The sequence below is a fragment of the Eschrichtius robustus genome, chromosome X, assembly GCF_028021215.1.
Source record: "Eschrichtius robustus isolate mEscRob2 chromosome X, mEscRob2.pri, whole genome shotgun sequence".
NCBI lineage: Eukaryota > Metazoa > Chordata > Mammalia > Artiodactyla > Eschrichtiidae > Eschrichtius > Eschrichtius robustus.
In genome coordinates this window covers 74005562-74025466 of record NC_090845.1, presented here as the reverse complement: position 1 = coordinate 74025466, position 19905 = coordinate 74005562, and positions in this window count along the sequence as shown.

Sequence of the window (19905 nt, the reverse complement as noted above, 5' to 3'; positions counted from 1 at the left end):
TTTATAATATATTTTGAAATCAGGAAGTGTGATGCCTCCAGCATTGTTCTTCTTTCTTAAGATTGCTTTGGCTATTCAGGGTCTTCTATTCCATACAAATTTTAGGTTTGTTTTTTCTACTTCTGTGAAAAATGCCATTGGACTTTTGATAGTAACTGCATTGAATCTATAGAAGGCTTTGGGTAGTATAGATATATTAACAATATTAATTCTTCCATCCATGACCACAGAATATATTTCAATTTATTTGTGTCTTCTTCAGTTTACTACATCAATGTCTTATACTTTTCAACATAAACAACTTTTACCTCACTTAAGTTTATTCCTCAGTATTTGTTTTTGATGCTATTTTAAATGGGAATGTTTTATTTTTTGATATTTTGTTGTTACTGTATAGAAATGTAACTGCTGGAGGGAGCTTCAAGATGGCGTAAGAGTAAGACACGGAGATCACCTTCCTCCTCACAGCTACATCAGAAATACATCTACATGTGGAACAACTCCTACAAAACACCTACTGAATGCTGGCAGAAGACCTCAGACCTCCCAAAAGGCAAGAAATTCCCCACGTACCTGAGTAGGTCAAAAGAAAAAAGAAAAAACAAAGACAAAAGAATAGGGATGGGATCTGCACCAGTGGGAGGGAGCTGTGAAGGAGGAAAAGTTTCCACACACTAGGAAGCCCCTTCAAGGGCGGAGACTGCGGGTGGTGGAGGGGGTAAGCTTTGGAGCCACGGAGGAGAGCCCAGCAACAGGGTGCAGAGAGATTCCCGCACAGACGGTCGGTGCCGGCCAGCACTCAGAAGCCCGAGAGGCTTGTCTGCTCACCTGCCGGGACGGGTGAGGGCTGGGAGCTGAGTTTCGGGCTTCGGAGGTCAGATCCCAGGCAGAGGACTGGGTTTGGCTGCGTGAACACAGCCTGAAGGGGGCTAGTGTGCCACGGCTAGCTGGGAGGGAGTCCAGGAAAAGGTCTGGAGCTGCCAAAGAAGCAAAAGACTTTTCCTTGCCTCTTTGTTCTGTGGTGCACAAAGACAGGGGATTAAAAGCACCACTTAAAGGAGCTCCAGAGATGGGCACGAGCCGCGGCTTTCAGCGCGGACCCAAGAGATGGGCATGAGACTCTAAGGCTGCTGATGCAGCCACCAAGAAGCCTGTGTGCAAGCACAGGTCACTATCCAAACCTCCCCTCCCAGGAGCCTGTGCAGGCCACCACTGCCAGGGTCCCGTGATCCAGGGACAACTTCCCCAGGAGAACACACGGCACACCTCCACTTGGTGAAATGTCACACCGGCCTCTGCAGCCGCAGGTTCACCCCACATTCCGTACCCCTCCCTTGCCGCGGCCTGAGTGAGCCACAGCCCCCAAATCAGCTTCTCCTTTAACCCTGTCCTGTCTGAGCAAAGAACAGACGCCCTCAGGCAACCTACATGCAGAGGCGGGGCCAAATCCAAAGCTGAACCCCAGGAGCTGCGCGAACAAAGAAGACAAAGGGAAATCTCTCCCAGCAGCCTCAGGAGCAGCATATTAAGTCTCCACAGTCAACTTCATTTACCCTGCATCTGTGGCGTACCAGAATGGACAACGAATCATCCCCAATTGAGGAGGTGGGCTATGGGAGCAATGATATATATATATATATATTTCCCCTTTTTCTCTTTTTGTGAGTATGCATGTGTATGCTTCTGTGTGTGATTTTGTCTGTATAGCTTTGCTTTTACCATTTGTCCTAGAGTACTGCCTCTCCGTGTTTTTTTTTTTTTTTTTTTTTTGGTATAGTTTTAGCACTAGTTGTCATTGGTGGATTTCTTTTTATGGTTTGGTTGCACTCTTCTTTCTTTCTTTTTTTTCTTATTACTTTCAAAAAATTTTTTAATAAGTATTTTTTTTATTTTAATACCTTTATTACTTTACTTTATTTTACATTATTTTGTCTTCTTTCTTTCTTTATTTTCTTCCTTTTATTCTGAGCCGTGTGGATAACAAGCTTTTCATGCTACAGCCAGGCATCAGGGCTGTGCCTCGGAGGTGGGAGAGCCAAGTTCAGGACACTGGTCCACAACAGACCTCCCAGCTACACTTAATATCAAATGGTGAAAATCACCCAGTGATCTCAATCTCAAGGCCAAGAGCCAGCTCCATTCAACGAGCAGAAAGCTCCAGAGGTGGACAACCCATGCCAAACAACTAGCATGACAGGAACACAATCCCACCCATTAGTAGAGGGGCTGCCTAAAATCAAAATAAGTTCAAAGACACCCCAAAACAAACCACGGGACATGATCCTGCCCACCAGAAAGACAAGACCCAGCCCCATCCACCAGAAAACAGGCACCAGTCCCCTCTATTAGGAAGACTGCACAACCCACTGAAACAACCTTACCCACTGGGGGAAGACACCAAAAACAACGGGAACTACGAACCTGCAGCCTGCGAAATGGAGACCCAAAACACAGTAAGTTAAGCAAAATGAGAAGACAGAGAAACACACAGCAGATGAAGGAGCAAGACAAAAACCCACCAGACCTAACAAAAGTAGACGAAAGAGGCAGCCTACCTGAAAAAGAATTCAGAATAATGATAGTAAAGATGATGCAAAATCTTGGAAATAGAATGGAGAAAATAGAAGAAACGTTTAACAAGGACGTAGAAGAACTAAAGAGCAAATAAACGGTGATGAACAACACAATAAATGAAATTTAAAATTCTCTAGAAGGGATCAATAGCAGAATAACTGAGGCAGAAGAACAGATAAGTGACCTGGAAGATAAAATAGAGGAAATAACTACTGCAGAGGAGAATAAAGAAAAAAGAATGAAAAGAATTGAGGACAGTCTCAGAGACGTCTGGGACAACATTAAACGCACCAACATTCGAATTGTAGGGGTCCCAGAAGAAGAAGAGAAAAAGAAAGGGACTGAGAAAATATTTGAAGAGATTATAGTTGAAAACTTCCCAATTATGGGAAAGGAAATTCTTAATCAAGTCCAGGAAGCACAGAGAGTCCCATACAGGATAAATCCAAGGAGAAACAGGCCAAGACACATATTAATCAAACTATCAAAAATTAAATACGAAGAAAAAAATATTAAAAGCAGGAAGGGAAAACCAACAAATAACACACAAGGGAACACCATAAGGTTACCAGCTGATCCTTCCAGCAAAACTCTGCAAGCCAGAAGGGAGTGGAAGGACATATTTAAAGTGATGAAGGAAAAAAACCTACAATCAAGATTTCTCTGCCCAGCAAGATTCTCATTCAGATTTCACAGAGAAATTAATACTTTTACAGACAAGCAAAAGCTAAGAGAATTCAACACCAAAATCCAGCTTTACAACAAATGCTGAAGGAAATTTTCTAGGCAGGAAATACAAGAGAAGGAAAGGACCTACAATAACAAACCCAAAACAATTAAGAAAATGGAAATAGGAACATACATATCGATAATTACCTTAAATGTAAATGGATTAAATGCTCCAACCAAAAGGCATAGGCTCACTGAATGGATACAAAAACCAGACCCGTATATATGCTCTCTAAAAGACGCCCACTTCAGACCTAGGGACACATACAGATGGAAAGTGAGGGGATGGAAAAAGATGTTCCATGCAAATGGAAATCAAAAGAAAGCTGGAGAGGCAATTCTCATATCAGACAAAATAGACTTTAAAACAAAGACTATTACAACAGACAAGGAAGGATATTACATAATGATAAAGGGATCAATCCAAGAAGAAGATGTAACAATTGTAAATACTTATGCACCCAACATAGGAGCACTTCAATACGTAAGGAAAAGGGTAACATCCATCAAAGGGGAAATTGACAGTAACACAATCATAGTAGGGGACTTTAACACCCCACTTTCACCAACAGATATGTCATCCAAAATGAAAATAAATAAGGAAACACAAGCTTTAAATGATACATTAAACTAGATGGACTTAACTGATATTTATAGGACATTCCATCCAAAAACAACAGAATACACTTTCTTCTCAAGTGCTCATGGAACATTCTCCAGGATAGATCATACCTTGGGTCACAAATCAAGCCTAGGTAAATTACAGAAAATTGAAATCGTATCAAGTATCTTTTCCCACCACAACGCGATGAGACTACATATCAATTACAGGAAAAAATCTGTAAAAAATACAAACACATGGAGGCTAAACAATACACTACTTAATAACTGAGAGATCACTGAAGAAATCAAGAAGGAAATCAAGGGGCTTCCCTGGTGGCGCAGTGGTTGGGAGTCCGCCTGTTAATGCAGGGGACACGGGTTCGAGCCCTGGTTCAGGAAGATCCCATATGCTGCAGAGCAGCTGGGCTCGTGCACCACAACAACTGAGCCTGTGCTCTAGAGCCCACACATCTAGAAACGGTGCTCCCAGATGAGAGAGTCAACAAGAGTTAGAGGCCCGTTCATGGCAATGAAGAGTGGCCCCTGCTCACCACAACTAAAACGAAAGCCCATGCACAGCAACGAAGACCCAACACAGCCAAAAATAAATTAATTTAAAAAAAAAAGAGGAAATCAAAAAATACCTAGAAACAAATGACAATGAAAACACGACGACCCAAAACCTATGGGATGCAACAGCAGCAGTTCTAAGAGGAAGTTTATAGCAATATAATCCTACCTTAAGAAACAAGAAACATCTCACATAAAAAAACTAACCTTACACCTAAAGCAATTAGAAAAAGAAAAACAAAAAAATCACAGAGTTAATGGAAGGAAAGGAATCATAAAGATTTGAACAGAAAAAAAAAAACGAAAAACAAATAAAGCAAATAATAGCAAAGATCAATAAAACTAAAAGCTGGTTCTTCGAGATGATAAACAAAATTGAAAAACCATTAGCCAGACTCATCAAGAAAAAAAGGGAGAAGACTCAAATCAATACAGTTAGAAATGAAAAAGGAGAAGTAACAACTGACACTGCAGAAATACAAAGGATCATGAGAGATAACTACAAGAAACTCTATGTCAATAAAATGGACAACCTGGAAGAAATGGACAAATTCTTAGAAATGCACAACCTTCCGAGACTGAACCAGGAAGAAATAGAAAATATAAACAGACAATTCACAAGCACTGAAATTGAAACTGTGATTAAAAATCTTCTAGCAAACAAAAGCCCAAGACCAGATGGCTTCACAGGCAAATTCTACTAAACATTTAGAGAAGAGCTATCACCTATCCTTCTCAAACTCTTCCAAAATATAGCAGAGGGAGAAACACTCCTAAACTCATTCTGCGAGACCACCATCACCCTGATACCAAAACCAGACAAAGATGTCACAAAGAAAGAAAACTACAGGCCAATATCACTGATGAACATAGATGCAAAAATCCTCAACAAAATACTAACAAACACAATCCAACAGCACAGTAAAAGGATCATGCACCATGATCAAGTGGGGTTTATCCCAGCAATGCAAGGATTCTTCAGTATATGCAAATCAATCAATGTGATACACCATATTAACAAATTGAAGGAGAAAAACCATATGATCATCTCAAAAGATGCAGAAAAAGCTTCTGACAAAATTTAACACCGATTTATGATAAAAACACTCCAGAATGTAGGCATAGAGGGAACTTTCCTCAACCTAATAAAGGCCATATATGACAAACCAAAGCCAACATTCTCCTCAATGGTGAAAAACTGAAATCATTTCCACTAAGATCAGGAACAAGACAAGGTTGCCCACTCTCACCACTTTTATTCAACATAGTTTTGGAAGTTTTAGCCAGCAATCAGAGAAGAAAAAGGAATAAAAAGAATCCAAATCGGAAAAGAAGAGGTAAAACTGTCACTGTTTGCAGATGACATGATACTATACATACAGAATCCTAAAGATGCTACCAGAAAACTACTAAAGCTAGTACATGAATTTACTAAAGGATACAAAAGTAATGCACAGAAATCTCTTGCATTCCTATAAACGAATGATGAAAAATCTGAAAGTGAAATTAAGAAAACACTCCCATTTACCATTGCAACAAAAGGAATAAAATATCTAGTAATAAACCTACCTAAGGAGACAAAAAACCTGTATGCAGAAAATATAAGACACTGCTGAAAGAAATTAAAGATGATACCAATAGATGGAGAGATATACCATGCTCCTGGATTGGAAGAATCAACATTGTGAAAATGACTCTACTACCCAAAACAATCTACAGACTCAATGCAATCCCTATCAAACTACCACTGGCATTTTTCACAGAACTAGAACAAAAAATTTCACAATTTGTATGGAAACACAAAAGACCCCGAAGAGCCAAAGCAGTCTTGAGAATGAAAAATGGAGCTGGAGGAATCAGGCTCCCTGACTTCAGACTATACTACAAAGCTACAGTAATCAAGACAGTTTAGTACTGGCACAAAAACAGAAACATAGTTCAGTGGAACAGGATAGAAAGCCCAGAGATAAACCCACACACATATGGTCACCTTAACTTTGTTAAAGGAGGCAAGAATATACAGTGGAGAAAAGACAGCCTCTTCAATAAGTGGTGCTGGGAAAACTGGACCGGTACATGTAAAAGTATGAAATTAGAACACTCCCTAACACCATACACAAAAATAAACACAAAATGGATTAAACACCTAAATATAAGTTCAGATACTATCAAACTCTCAGAGGAAAACATAGGCAGAACACTTTATGACATAAATCATAGTAAAATCCTTTTTGACCCACCTCCTAGAGAAATGGAAATAAAAACAAAAATAAACAAATGGGACCTAATGAAACTTAAAAGCTTTTGCACAGCAAAGGAAACCATAAACAAGACCAAAAGACAGCCCTCAGAATGGGAGAAAATATTTGCAAATGAAGCAACTGACAAAGGATTAATGTTCAATATTTAAAAGCAGCTCATGCAGCTCAATATCAAAAGAACAAACAACCCAATCCAAAAATGGGCAAAAGACCTAAATAGACATTTCTCCAAAGAAGATATACAGATTGCCAACAAACACATGAAAGATTGCTCAACATCATTAATTATTAGGGAAATGCAAATCAAGACTTCAATGAGTTATCATCTCACACAGGTCAAAATGTCCATCATCAAAATATCTACAAGCAGTAAATGCTGGAGAGGGTGTGGAGCAAAGGGAACCCTCTTGTACTGTTGGTGGGAATGTCAATTGATACAGGCACTATGGAGAACAGTATGGAGGTTCCTTAAAAACTAAAAATAGAACTACCATACGACCCAGCATTCCCATTACTGGGCATAGACCCTGAGAAAACCATAATTCCAAAAAAGTCATGTACCAAAATGTTCATTGCTGCTCTATTAACAATAGCCAGGACATGGAAGAAACCTAGGTGTCAATTAACAGATGAATGGATAAAGAAGATGTGGCACATATATACAATGGAATATTACTCAGCCATAAAAAGAAACGAAATTGAGTTATTTGTACTGAGGTGGATGGACCTAGAATCTGTCAAACAGAGTGAAGTACGTCAGAAAGAGAAAAACAAATATCGTATGCTAACACATATATATGGAATCTAAAAAAAAAAAAAAAGGTCATGAAAAACCTAGGGGCAACATGGGAATAAAGATGCAGACCTACTAGAGAATGGACTTGAGGATATGGGGAGGGGGAAGGGTAATTTGGGACGAAGTGAGAGAGTGGCATGGACATATATACACTACCAAACGTAAAATAGATCGCTAGTGAGAAGCAGCCACATAGCACAGGGAGATCAGCTCGGTGCTTTATGACCACCTAGAGGGGTGGGATAGGGAGGGTGGTAGGGAGTGAGATGCAAGAGGGAAGAGATATGGGAACATATGTATATGTATAACTGATTCACTTTGTTATAAAGCAGAAATTAACACACCATTGTAAAGCAATCATACTCCAATAAAGATGTTAAAAAAAGACAAAAATGTAATGCAACCACTTTCTTTGTATGTTGATTTTATATCCTGCAACTATACTGAATTCGTTTATTAGCTCTAACAGGTTTTTTGGTGGAGACGTTAAAATTTTCTATATTTCTATATTCTATATTTCTAAATCTTCATATCATGTGTTAACTGTTACAATTTTACATTTTCCTCTCCAATTTGTATGTCTTTTATTTCTTTTTCTTGCCTAATTGCTCTTGTTAAGATTTTCTGTGTTGAATGGGAGTGGTGAGAATAAGCATACTTGTTCCTGATATTAGAGGCATAGCTTTCAACCTATCACCATTGAGTATAATGTTAGCTGTAGATTTGTTGTATATGTTCTTTATTATGTTGAGGCATGTTCTTTCTATATCCAATATTTTTAAGATTTTAATCATGAAAGCATGCTTAATTTTTTTCAGATGTTTTTCTGCATCTATTGAGATGATTTCACCTAACATTCTATTAATATGGTGTACACACTTATGAATTTGTGTGCGTTGAACCATCCTTGCATCCAAGGGATAAATTCCAAATGGTCATGTTGTATAGTCCTTGTAATGTGTTGAATTCAGTTCGCTAAAATTTTTGAGAAGTTTTGCCTCTATAGGCATCAGGGATATTGATCTATAGAGTTCTGTTCTTGTAGTGTCCTTATCTGGCTTTGGTATCTGGATAAGGCTGGCCTTGTAAAATAAATTTGGAAGTGTTCCCTTCTCTTCAAATTTTTGCAAGTTTTTGAGAAATATTGGTATTAATTATTCTTTATATGGTTGGTTGAATTCACCAATGGAGCTATCTGGTCCTGGATTTTTCTGTGTTGGGAAGTTTTTGATTACAGATTCAATCTCCTTACTTGTTATTGATCTATTTATATTTTCTAGCTTTTCTTGATTTCGACTTGGTAGGTAATATGATTCTAGGAATTTATCCATTCTTCTAGGTTACATAATTTGTTGGCATATAATTGTACATAGTAGCTCTTATGCTCCTACGTATTTCTGTAGTATCAGTTTTTTTAAAAAACATCTTTATTGGACTATGATTGCTTTCCAATGGTGTGTTAGTTTCTGCTTTATAACAAAGTGAATCAGTTATACATATACATATGTTCCCATATCTCTTTCCTCTTGCATCTCTCTCCCTCCCACCCTCCCTATCTCACCACTCTAGGTGGTCACAAAGCACCAAGCTGATCTCCCTGTGCTATGCGGTTGCTTCCCGCTAGCTATCTATTTTACGTTTGGTAGCGTATATATGCCCATGCACTCTCTCACTTTGTCACAGCTTACTGTTCCCCCTCCCCATATCCTCAAGTCCATTCTCTACTGTTCTGTGACTTTATTCCCGTCTTACCACTAGGTTCTTCATGAAATTTCTTTTTTTCCCTTAGATTCCATATATGTGTTAGCATACGGTATTTGTTTTTCTCTTTCTGACTTACTTCACTCTGTATGACAGATTCTAGGTCCATCCACCTCACTACAAATAACTCCATTTTGTTTCTTTTTATGGCTGAGTAATATTCTATTCTATATATGTGCCACATCTTCTTTATCCATTCATCTGATGATGGATACTTAGGTTGATTCCATGTCCTGGCTATTGTAAATAGAGCTGCAATGAACATTTTGGTACATGACTCTTTTTGAATTATGGTTTTCTCAGGGTATATGCCCAGTAGTGGGATTGCTGGGTCGTATGGTAGTTCTATTTTTAGTGTTTAAGGAACCTCCATACTGTTCTCTATAGTGGCTTTATCAATTTACATTCCCACCAAGAGTGAAGGAGTGTTCCCTTTTGTCCACACCCTCTCCAGCATTTATTATTTGCAGATTTTCTGATGATGGCCATTCTGACCAGTGTGAGGTGATACCTCAATGTAGTTTTCACTTGCATTGCTCTAGTGGTTAGTGATGTTGAGCATTCTTTCATGTGCTTGTTGGCAATCTGTATATCATCTTTGGAGAAATGTCTATTTAGGTTTTCTGCCCGTTTTTGGATTGGATTTTTTGTTTTTTTGTTTTTGAGCTGCATGAGCTGCTTGTAAATATTGGACATTAATCCTTTGTCAGTTGCTTCATTTGCAAATATTTTCTCCCATTCTGAGGGTTGTCTTTTGGTCTTGTTTATGGTTTGCTTTGCTGTGCAAAAGCTTTTAAGTTTCATTAGGTCCCATTTGTTTATTTTTCTTTTTATTTCCATTTCTCTAGGAGCTGGGTAAAAAAGGATCTTGCTGTGATTTATGTCATAGAGTGTTCTGCCTATGTTTTCCTCTGAGAGTTTGATAGTATCTGAACTTATATTTAGGTGTTTAATCCATTTTGTGTTTATTTTTGTGTATGGTGTTAGGGAGTGTTCTAATTTCATACTTTTACATGTACCGGTCCAGTTTTCCCAGCACCACTTATTGAAGAGACTGTCTTTTCTCCACTGTGTATGCTTGCCTCCTTTATCAAAGATAAGGTGACCATATGTATGTGGGTTTATCTCTGGGCTTTCTATCCTGTTCCATTGATCTATATTTCTGTTTTTGTGCCAGTACCATACTCTCTTGATTACTGTAGTTTTGTAGCATACTCTGAAGTCAGGGAGCCTGATTCTTCCAGTTCCATTTTTTGTTCTCAAGATTGCTTTGGCTATTCGGGGTCTTTTGTGTTTCCATACAAATTGTGAAATTTTTTGTTCTATTTCTGTGAAAAATGCCATTGGTAGTTTGATAGGGATTGCATTGAATCTGTAGATTGCTTTGGGTAGTAGAGTCATTTTCACAATGTTGATTTTTCCAATCCAAGAACATGGTATATCTCTCCATCTATTTGTATCATCTTTAATTTCTTTCATCAGTGTCTTATAATTTTCTGCATACAGGTCTTTGGCTCCTTAGGTAGGTTTATTCCTAGAAATTTTATTCTTTTTGTTGCAATGGTAAATGGGAGTGTTTTCTTAATTTCACTTTCGGATTTTACATCATTCGTTTATAGGAATGTAGGAGATTTCTGTGCATTAATTTTGTATCCTGCTACTTTACCAAATTCATTGATTAGCTCTAGTAGTTTTCTGGTAGCATCTTTAGGATTCTCTATGTATAGTATCATGTCATCTGCAAACAGTGACAGCTTTACTTCTTCTTTTCCGATTTGGATTCTTTTTATTTCTTTTCCTTCTCTGATTGCTGTGGCTAAAACTTCCAAAACTATGTTGAATAATAGTGGTGAGAGTGGGCAACCTTGTCCTGTTCCTGATCTTAGTGGAAATGGTTTCAGTATTTCACCATTGAGGACAATGTTGGCTGTGGGTTTGTCATATATGGCCTTTATTATGTTGAGGAAAGTTCCCTCTATGCCTACTTTCTGCAGGGCTTTTATAATAAATTGTTGTTGAATTTTGTCGATAGCTTTCTCTGCATCTACTGAGATGATCATATGGTTTTTCTCCTTCCATTTGTTAATATGGTGTATCATGTTGATTGATTTGTGTATATTGAAGCATCCTTGCATTCCTAGAATAAACCCCACTTCATCATGGTGTATGATCCTTTTAATGTGCTGTTGGATTGTGTTTGCTAGTATGTTGTTGAGGATTTTGCAACTATTTTCATCAGTGATATTGGCTTGTTGTTTTGTTTCCTTGTGACATCTTTGTCTGGTTTTGGTATCAGGGTAATGGCGGCCTCATAGAATCAGTTTGGGAATGTTCCTCCCTCTGCTATATTTTGGAAGAGTTTGAGAAGGATAGGTGTTAGCGCATCTCTAAATATTTGATAGAATTCACCTGTGAAGCCATATGGTCCTGGGCTTTTGTTTGTTGGAAGGTTTTTAATCACAGTTTCAATTTCAGTGCTTGTGATTGGTCTGTTCATATTTTCTATTTCTTTCTGGTTAAGTCTTGGCAGGTTGTGCATTTCTAAGAATTTGTCCATTTTTTCCAGGTTATCCAATTTATTGGCATAGAGTTGCTTCTAGTAATCTCTCATGATCCTTTGTATTTCTGCAGTGTCAGTTGTTACTTCTCCTTTTTCATTTTTATTTCTATTGATTTGAGTCTTCTTCTGTTTTTTCTTGTTGAGTCTGGCTAATGGTTTATCAATTTTGTTTATCTTCTCAAAGAACCAGCTTTTAGTTTTATTGATCTTTCCTATCATTTCCTTCATTTCTTTTTTATTTATTTCTGACCTGATCTTTATGATTTCTTTCCTTCTGATAGCTTTGAATTTTTTTTAGTTCTTCTTTCGCTAATTGCTTTAGGTGCAAGGTTAGGTTGTTTATTTGAGATGTTTCCTGTTTCTTAAGGTAGGATTGTATTGCTATAAACTTCCCTCTTAGAACTGCTTTTTCAGCATCCCATAGGTTTTGGATCGTCGTGTCTCCATTGTCATTTGTTTGTAGGTATTTTTTGATTTCCCCTTTGATTTCTTCAGTGATCACTTGGTTAGTAAGTAGTGTATTCTTTAGCCTCCATGTGTTTGTATTTTTTACAGATCTTTTCCTGTAACTGATGTCTAGACTCATAGCATTGTGGTCGGAAAAGATACTTGATGCTATTTCAATTTTCTTAAATTTACCAAGGCTTGATTTGTGACCCAAGATATGATCTATCCTGGAAAATGTTCCATGAGCACTTGAGAAAAATGTGTATTCTGTTGTTTTTGGGTGGAATGTCCTATAAATATCAATTAAGTCCTTCTTGTTTAATGTATCATTTAAAGCTTGTGTTTCCTTATTTATTTTCATTTTGGATGATCTGTCCATTGCAGAAAGTGGGGTGTTAAAGTCCCCTACTATGATTGTGTTACTGTCAATTTCCTCTTTTATGGCTGTTAGTATTTGCCTTATGTATTGAGGTGCTCCTATGTTGGGTGCATAAATATTTACAATTGTTATATCTTCTTCTTGGATCAATCCCTTGATCATTATGTAGTGTCCTTCTTTGTCTCTTGTAATAGTCTTTATTTTAAAGTCTATTTTGTCTGATATGAGAATTCCTACTCGAGCTTTCTTTTGATTTCCATTTGCATAGAATATCTTTTTCCATCCCCTCACTTTCAGTCTGTATGTGTCCCTAGGTCTGAAGTGGGTCTCTTGTAGACAGCATATATATGGGTCTTGTTTTTGTATCCATTCAGCCAGTCTGTGTCTTTTGGTGGGAGCATTTAATCCATTTACATTTAAGGTAATTATCGATATGTATGTTCCTATTCCCATTTTCTTAAATGTTTTGGGTTTGTTATTGTAGGTGTTTTCCTTCTCTTGTGTTTCTTGCCTAGAGAAGTTCCTTTAGCATTTGTTATAAAGCTGGTTTGGTGGTGTTGAACTCTCTCAGCTTTTGCTTGTCTGTAAAGATTTTAATTTCTCCATCACATCTGAAGGAGATCCTTGCTGTGTAGAGTAATCTTGGTTGAAGGTTTTTCTCCTTCATCACTTTAAATATGTCCTGCCACTCCCTTCTGGCTTGCAGAGTTTCTGCTGAAAGATCAGATGTTAACCTTATGGGGATTCCCTTGTGTGTTATTTGTTGTTTTTCCCTTGATGCTTTTAATATGTTTTCTTTATATTTAATTTTTGATAGTTTGATTAATATGTGTCTTGGCATGTTTCTCCTTGGATTTATCCTGTATGGGACTCTCTGTGCTTCCAGGACTTGATTAACTATTTCCTTTCCCATATTAGGGAAGTTTTCATCTATAATCCCTTGAAATATTTTCTCAGTCCCTTTCTTTTTCTCTTCTTCTTCTGGGACCCCTATAATTCGAAGGTTGGTGCATTTCATATTTTCCCAGAGGTCTCTGAGACTGTCCTCAGTTCTTTTAATTCTTTTTTCTTTATTCTGCTCTGCAGTAGTTATTTCCACTATTTTATCTTCCAGGTCACTTATCCGTTCTTCTGCCTCAGTTATTCTGCTATTGATCCTTTCTAGAGTATTTTTAATTTCATTTATTGTGTTGTTCATCGTTGCTTGGTTCTTCTTTAGTTCTTCTAGGTCTTTGTTAAATCTTTCTTGCATTTTCTCTATTCTATTTCCAAGATTTTGCATCATCTTTACTATCATTATTCTGAATTCTGTTTCAGGTAGACTGCATATTTCCTCTTCATTTGTTATTTCTGGTGTGTTTTTACCTTGCTCCTTCATCTGCTGTGTGTTTTTCTGTCTTCTCATTTTGCTTATCTTACTGTGTTTGGGGTCTCGTTTTCCCAGGCTGCAGGTTCATAGTTCCCGTTGTTTTTGGTGTCTGTCCCCAGTGGATAAAGTTGGTTCATTGGGTTGTGTAGGCTTCCCGGTGGAGTGGATTAGTACTTGTGTTCTGGTGGATGAGGCTGGATCTTGTCCTTCTGGTGGCCAGGTCCACGTCTGGTGGTGTGTTTTGGGGTGTCTGTAGACTTATTATGATTTTAGGCAGCCTCTCTGCTAATGGATGGTGTTGTGTTCCTGTCTTGCTAGTTGTTTGGCATAGGGTGTCCAGCACTGTAGCTTGCTGGTCATTGAGTGAAGCTGGGTCTTGGTGTTGAGATGGAGATCTCTGGGAGATTTTTGCCATTTGGTATTATGTGGAGCTGGGAGGTCTCTTTTGGACCAGTGTCCTGAAGTTGGCTCTCCCACCTCAGAGGCACAGCCCTGATGCCTGGCTTGAGCACCAAGAGCCTTTCATCCACACGGCTCAGAATAAAAGGGAGAAAAAATAGAAAGAAAGAGGATAAAATAAAATAAAATAAAGATAAAATAAAATAAAGTTATTAAAATAAAAAATAATAATTAAGAAAAAAAAATTTAAACTAAAAAAAAACAAACAAAAAACTGATGGACAGAACCCTAGGACAAATGGTGAAAGCAAAGCTGTACAGACAAATTCTCATAGAGAAGCATACACATACACTCATACAATAAGAAAAAGGGGAAAAAATAATATATCTTGCTCCCAAATTCCACCTCCTGAATTTGGGATGATTACTTGTCTATTCAGGTATTCCACAGATGCAGGGTACATCAAGTTGATTGTGGGACTTTAATCGGCTGCTTCTGAGGGTGCTGGGAGTAATTTCCCTTTCTCTTCTTTGTTCCTACAGCTCCCGGGGTTCAGCTTTGGATTTGGACCCGCCTCTACGTGTAGGTTGCCTGAGGGCATCTGTTCTTCACTCAGATAGGACGGGGTTAAAGGAGCAGCTGATTCGGGGGCTCTGGCTCGCTCAGGCCGGGGGGAGGGAGGGGTATGGAGTGCGGGGTGAGCCTGCGGCAGCAGAGGCAGTTGTGACATTGCACCAGCCTGATGTTTGCCATGCGTTCTCCTGAGGAAGTTGTCCCTGGATCACGGGACCCTGGCAGTGGCGGGCTGCACAGGCTCCCGTGAGGGGTATGTGGATAGTGACCTGTGCTCGCACACAGGCTTTTTGGTGGTGGCAGCAGCAGCCTTAGCGTCTCATGCCCGTCTCTGGGGTTCGTGCTGATAGCTGTGGCTCACGCCCGTCTCTGGAGCTCCTTTAAGCAGCGCTCTTAATCCCCTCTCCTCGTGCACCAGGAAACAAAGAGGGAATAAAAAGTCTCTTGACTCTTAGGCAGCTCCAGACCTTTTACCGGACTCCCTCCCGGCTAGCTGTGGCATGCTAGCCCCCTTCAGGCTGTGTTCACACAGCCAACCCCAGTCCTCTCTCTGGGATCCAACTGAAGCCCGAGCCTCAGCTCCCAGCCCCCACCTGCCCCGGCGGGTGAGCAGAAAAGCCTCTCGGGCTGGTGAGTGCTGGTCGGCACTGCTCCTCTGTGCTGGAATCTCTCCGCTTTGCCCTCCGCACCCCTGTGGCTGCGCTCTCCTCCGTGGCCCTGAAGCTCCCCCCCTCCGCCACCTGCAGTCTGTGCCCGTGAAGGGGCTTCCTATTGTGTGGAAACCTTTTCTCCTTCACAGCTCCCTCCCACTTGTGCAGGTCCCATCCCTATTCTTTTATCTCTGTTTTTTTCTTTTTTCTTTTGCCCTATCCAGGTATGTGGGGAGTTTCTTGCCTTTTGGGAGATCTGAGGTCTTCTGCCAGCATTCAGTTGGTGTTCTATAGAAGCAGTTCCACGTGTAGATGTATTTCTGATGTATCTGTGGGGAGGAAGGTGATCTCCACGTCTTACTCTTCCGCCATCTTCTCCTCTCTGTAGTATCAGTTTTAATGTCTCCTGTTATTTTTGATTTTGAATCTTTTTTATTTTTTCTTCATATGTGTGGCCAAATGTTTGTCAATTTTATTTTCTTTTTGAAAAACAAGTTATGTGTATTGCTCATTTTTTTGAGAGTTTTTTCTTCTCCATTTCATTTGTTTCTCCTCTGATCTTTGTTATTGCCTTCTTTCTCTTAACTTTGAGCTCTTTGTTTTTCTAGTTTCTTGAGTTGTAAAGTCAGGTCGTCTATTTGAAGTTTTATTTCTGTTAACATATACGTTTATTGCTATAAATTTGCTTCTCAATGCTACATTTGAAGCATCACATAAGTTTTGGTATGCTGTGTTTCCATTTTCTTTTGTTTCAAGATATTTTATGATTTCACTTTAGATTCTTCTTTGACCAATTGGTTGTTCAGGAGAGTGTTATTTAGCTTCAATGCAAAGCAAATTTTCCATTTTTTTTCTTGTTACTGATTTCCAGTTTCATATCATTGTATTTGGAAAAGATACTTTTTTTTTTAAACATTTTATTGAAGTATAATTGCCTTACAATGGTGTATTAGCTTCTGCTTTATAACAAAGTGAATCAGTTATACACATACAATATGTTCCCATATCTCTTCCCTCATGCACCTCCCTCCCTCCAACCCTCCCCATCCCACCCCTCTAGGTGGTCACAAAACACCGAGCTGATCTCCCTGTGCTATGTGGCTGCTTCCCACTAGCTATCTATTTTACATTTGGTAGTGTATATATGTCCATGACAATCTCTTACCCTGTCACATCTCACCCCACCCCCTCCCCATATCCTCAAGTCCATTCTCTAGTAGGTCTGTGTCTTTATTCCCGTCTTGCCACTAGGTTCTTCATGGCTTTTTTTTTTTCCTTATATTCCGTATATATGTGTTAGCATACTGTATTTGTTTTTCTCTTTCTGACTTACTTCACTCTGTATGACAGACTCTAGGTACATCCACATCACTACAAATACCTCCATTTCATTTCTTTTTATGGCTGAGTAATATTCCATTGTATATATGTGCCACATCTTCTTTATCCATTCATCTGTCGATGGACATTTAGGTTGCTTCCATGTCCTGGCTATTGTAAATAGAGCTGCAATGAATATTTTGGTACATGACTCTTTTTGAACTATGGTTTTCTCAGGGTATATGCCCAGTAGTGGGATTGCTGGGTCGTATGGTAGTTCTATTTGTAGTTTTTTAAGGAACCTCCATACTGTTCTCCATAGTGGCTGTATAAATTTACATTCCGACCAACAGTGCAAGAGTGTTCCCTTTCCTCCACACCCTCTCCAGCATTTATTGTTTCTAGATTTTTTGATGATGGCCATTCTGATCAGTGTGAGATGATATCTCATTGTAGTTTTGATTTGCATTTCTCTAATGATTAATGATGTTGAGCATTCTTTCATGTGTCTGTTGGCAATCTGTATATCTTCTTTGGAGAAATGTCTATTTAGGTCTTCTGCCCATTTTTGGATTGGGTTGTTCGTTTTTTTGTGATTGAGCTGCATGAGCTGCTTGTAAATCTTGGAGATTAATCCTTTGTCAGTTGCTTCATTTGCAAATATTTTCTCCCATTCTGAGGGTTGTCTTTTGGTCTTGTTTATGGTTTCCTTTGCTGTGCAAAAGCTTTTAAGTTTCATTAGGTCCCATTTGTTAATTTGTGTTCTTATTTCCATTTCTCTGGGAGCTGGGTCAAAAAGAATCTTGCTGTGATATATGTCATAGAGTGTTCTGCCTATGTTTTCCTCTAAGAGTTTGATAGTGTCTGGCCTTACACTTAGGCCTTTAATCCATTTTGAGTTTATTTTTGTGCATGGTGTCAGGGAGTGTTCTAATTTCATACTTTTACATGTATCTGTCCAATTTTCCCAGCACCACTTATTGAAGAGGCTGTCTTTTCTCCATTGTATATTCTTGCCTCCTTTATCAAAGATAAGGTGACCATATGTATGTGGGTTTATCTCTGGGGTTTCTATCCTGTTCCATTGATCTATATTTCTGTTTTTGTGCCAGTACCAAACTGTCTTGATTACTGTAGCTTTGTAATATAGTCTGAAGTCAGGGAGCTTGTTTCCTCCAGCTCCATTTTTCGTTCTCAAGATTGCTTTGGCTATTCGGGGTCTTTTGTGTTTCCATACAAATTGTGAAATTTTTTGTTCTAGTTCTGTGAAAAATGCCAGTGGTAGTTTGATAGGGATTGCATTGAATCTGTAGATTGCTTTGGGTAGTAGAGTCATTTTCACAATGTTGATTCTTCCAATCCAGGAACATGGTATATCTCTCCATCTATTTGTACCATCTTTAATTTCTTTCATCAGTGTCTTATAATTTTCTGCATACAGGTCTTTTGTCTCCTTAGGTAGGTTTATTCCTAGATATTTTATTCTTTTTGTTGCAATGGTAAACGGGAGTGTTTTCTTAATTTCACTTTCAGATTTTTCATCATTAGTGTATAGAAATGCAAGAGATTTCTGTGCATTAATTTTGTATCATGCTACTTTACCAAATTCATTGATTAACTCTAGGAGTTTTCTGGTAGCATCTTTAGGATTCTCTATGTATAGTATCATGTCATCTGCAAATAGTGACAGCTTTACTTCTTCTTTTCCGATTTGGATTCTTTTTATTTCTTTTCCTTCTCTGATTGCTGTGGCTAAAACTTCCAAAACTATGTTGAATAATAGTGGTGAGAGTGGGCAACCTTGTCTTGTTCCTGATCTTAGTGGAGATGGTTTCAGTTTTTCACCATTGAGGACAATGTTGGCTGTGGGTTTGTCATATATGGCCTTTATTATGTTGAGGAAAGTTCCCTCTATGCCTACTTTCTGCAGGGCTTTTATCATAAATTGTTGTTGGATTTTGTCAAAAGCTTTCTCTGCATCTATTGAGATGATCATATGGTTTTTCTCCTTCAATTTGTTAATATGGTGTATCACATTGATTGATTTGCGTATATTGAAGAATCCTTGCATTCCTGGGATAAACCCCACTTGATCATGGTGCATGATCCTTTTAATGTGCTGTTGGATTCTGTTTGCTAGTATTTTGTTGAGGATTTTTGCATCTATGTTCCTCAGTGATATTGGCCTGTAGTTTTCTTTCTTTGTGAAATCTTTGTCTGGTTTTGGTATGAGGGTGATGGTGGCCTCGTAGAATGAGTTTGGGAGTGTTCCTCCCTCTGCAGTATTTTGGAAGAGTTTGAGAAGGATAGGTGTTAGCTCTTCTCTAAATGTTTGATAGAATTCACCTGTGAAGCCATCTGGTCCTGGGCTTTTGTTTGTTGGAAGGTTTTTAATCACAGTTTCAATTTCAGTGCTTATGATTGGTCTGTTCATATTTTCTATTTCTTCCTGGTTCAGTCTTGGCAGTTTGTGCATTTCTAAGAATCTGTCCATTTCTTCCAGGTTGTCCATTTTATTGGCATAGAGTTGCTTGTAGTAATCTCTCATGATCTTTTGTATTTCTGCAGTGTCAGTGGTTACTTCTCCTTTTTCATTTCTAATTCTATTCATTTGAGTCTTCTCCCTTTTTCTCTTGATGAGTCTGGCTAATGGTTTATCAATTTTGTTTATCTTCTCAAAGAACCAGCTTTTAGTTTCATTGATTTTTGCTATTGTTTCCTTCATTTCTTTTTCATTTATTTGTGACCTAATCTTTATAATTTCTTTCCTTCTGCTGGCTTTGGGGTTTTATTGTTCTTCTTTCTGTAATTGCTTTAGGTGCAAGGTTAGGTTGTTTATTCGAGATGTTTCCTGTTTCTTGAGTTAGGCTTTATTGCTATAAACTTCTCTCTTAACACTTCTTTTGCTGTGTCC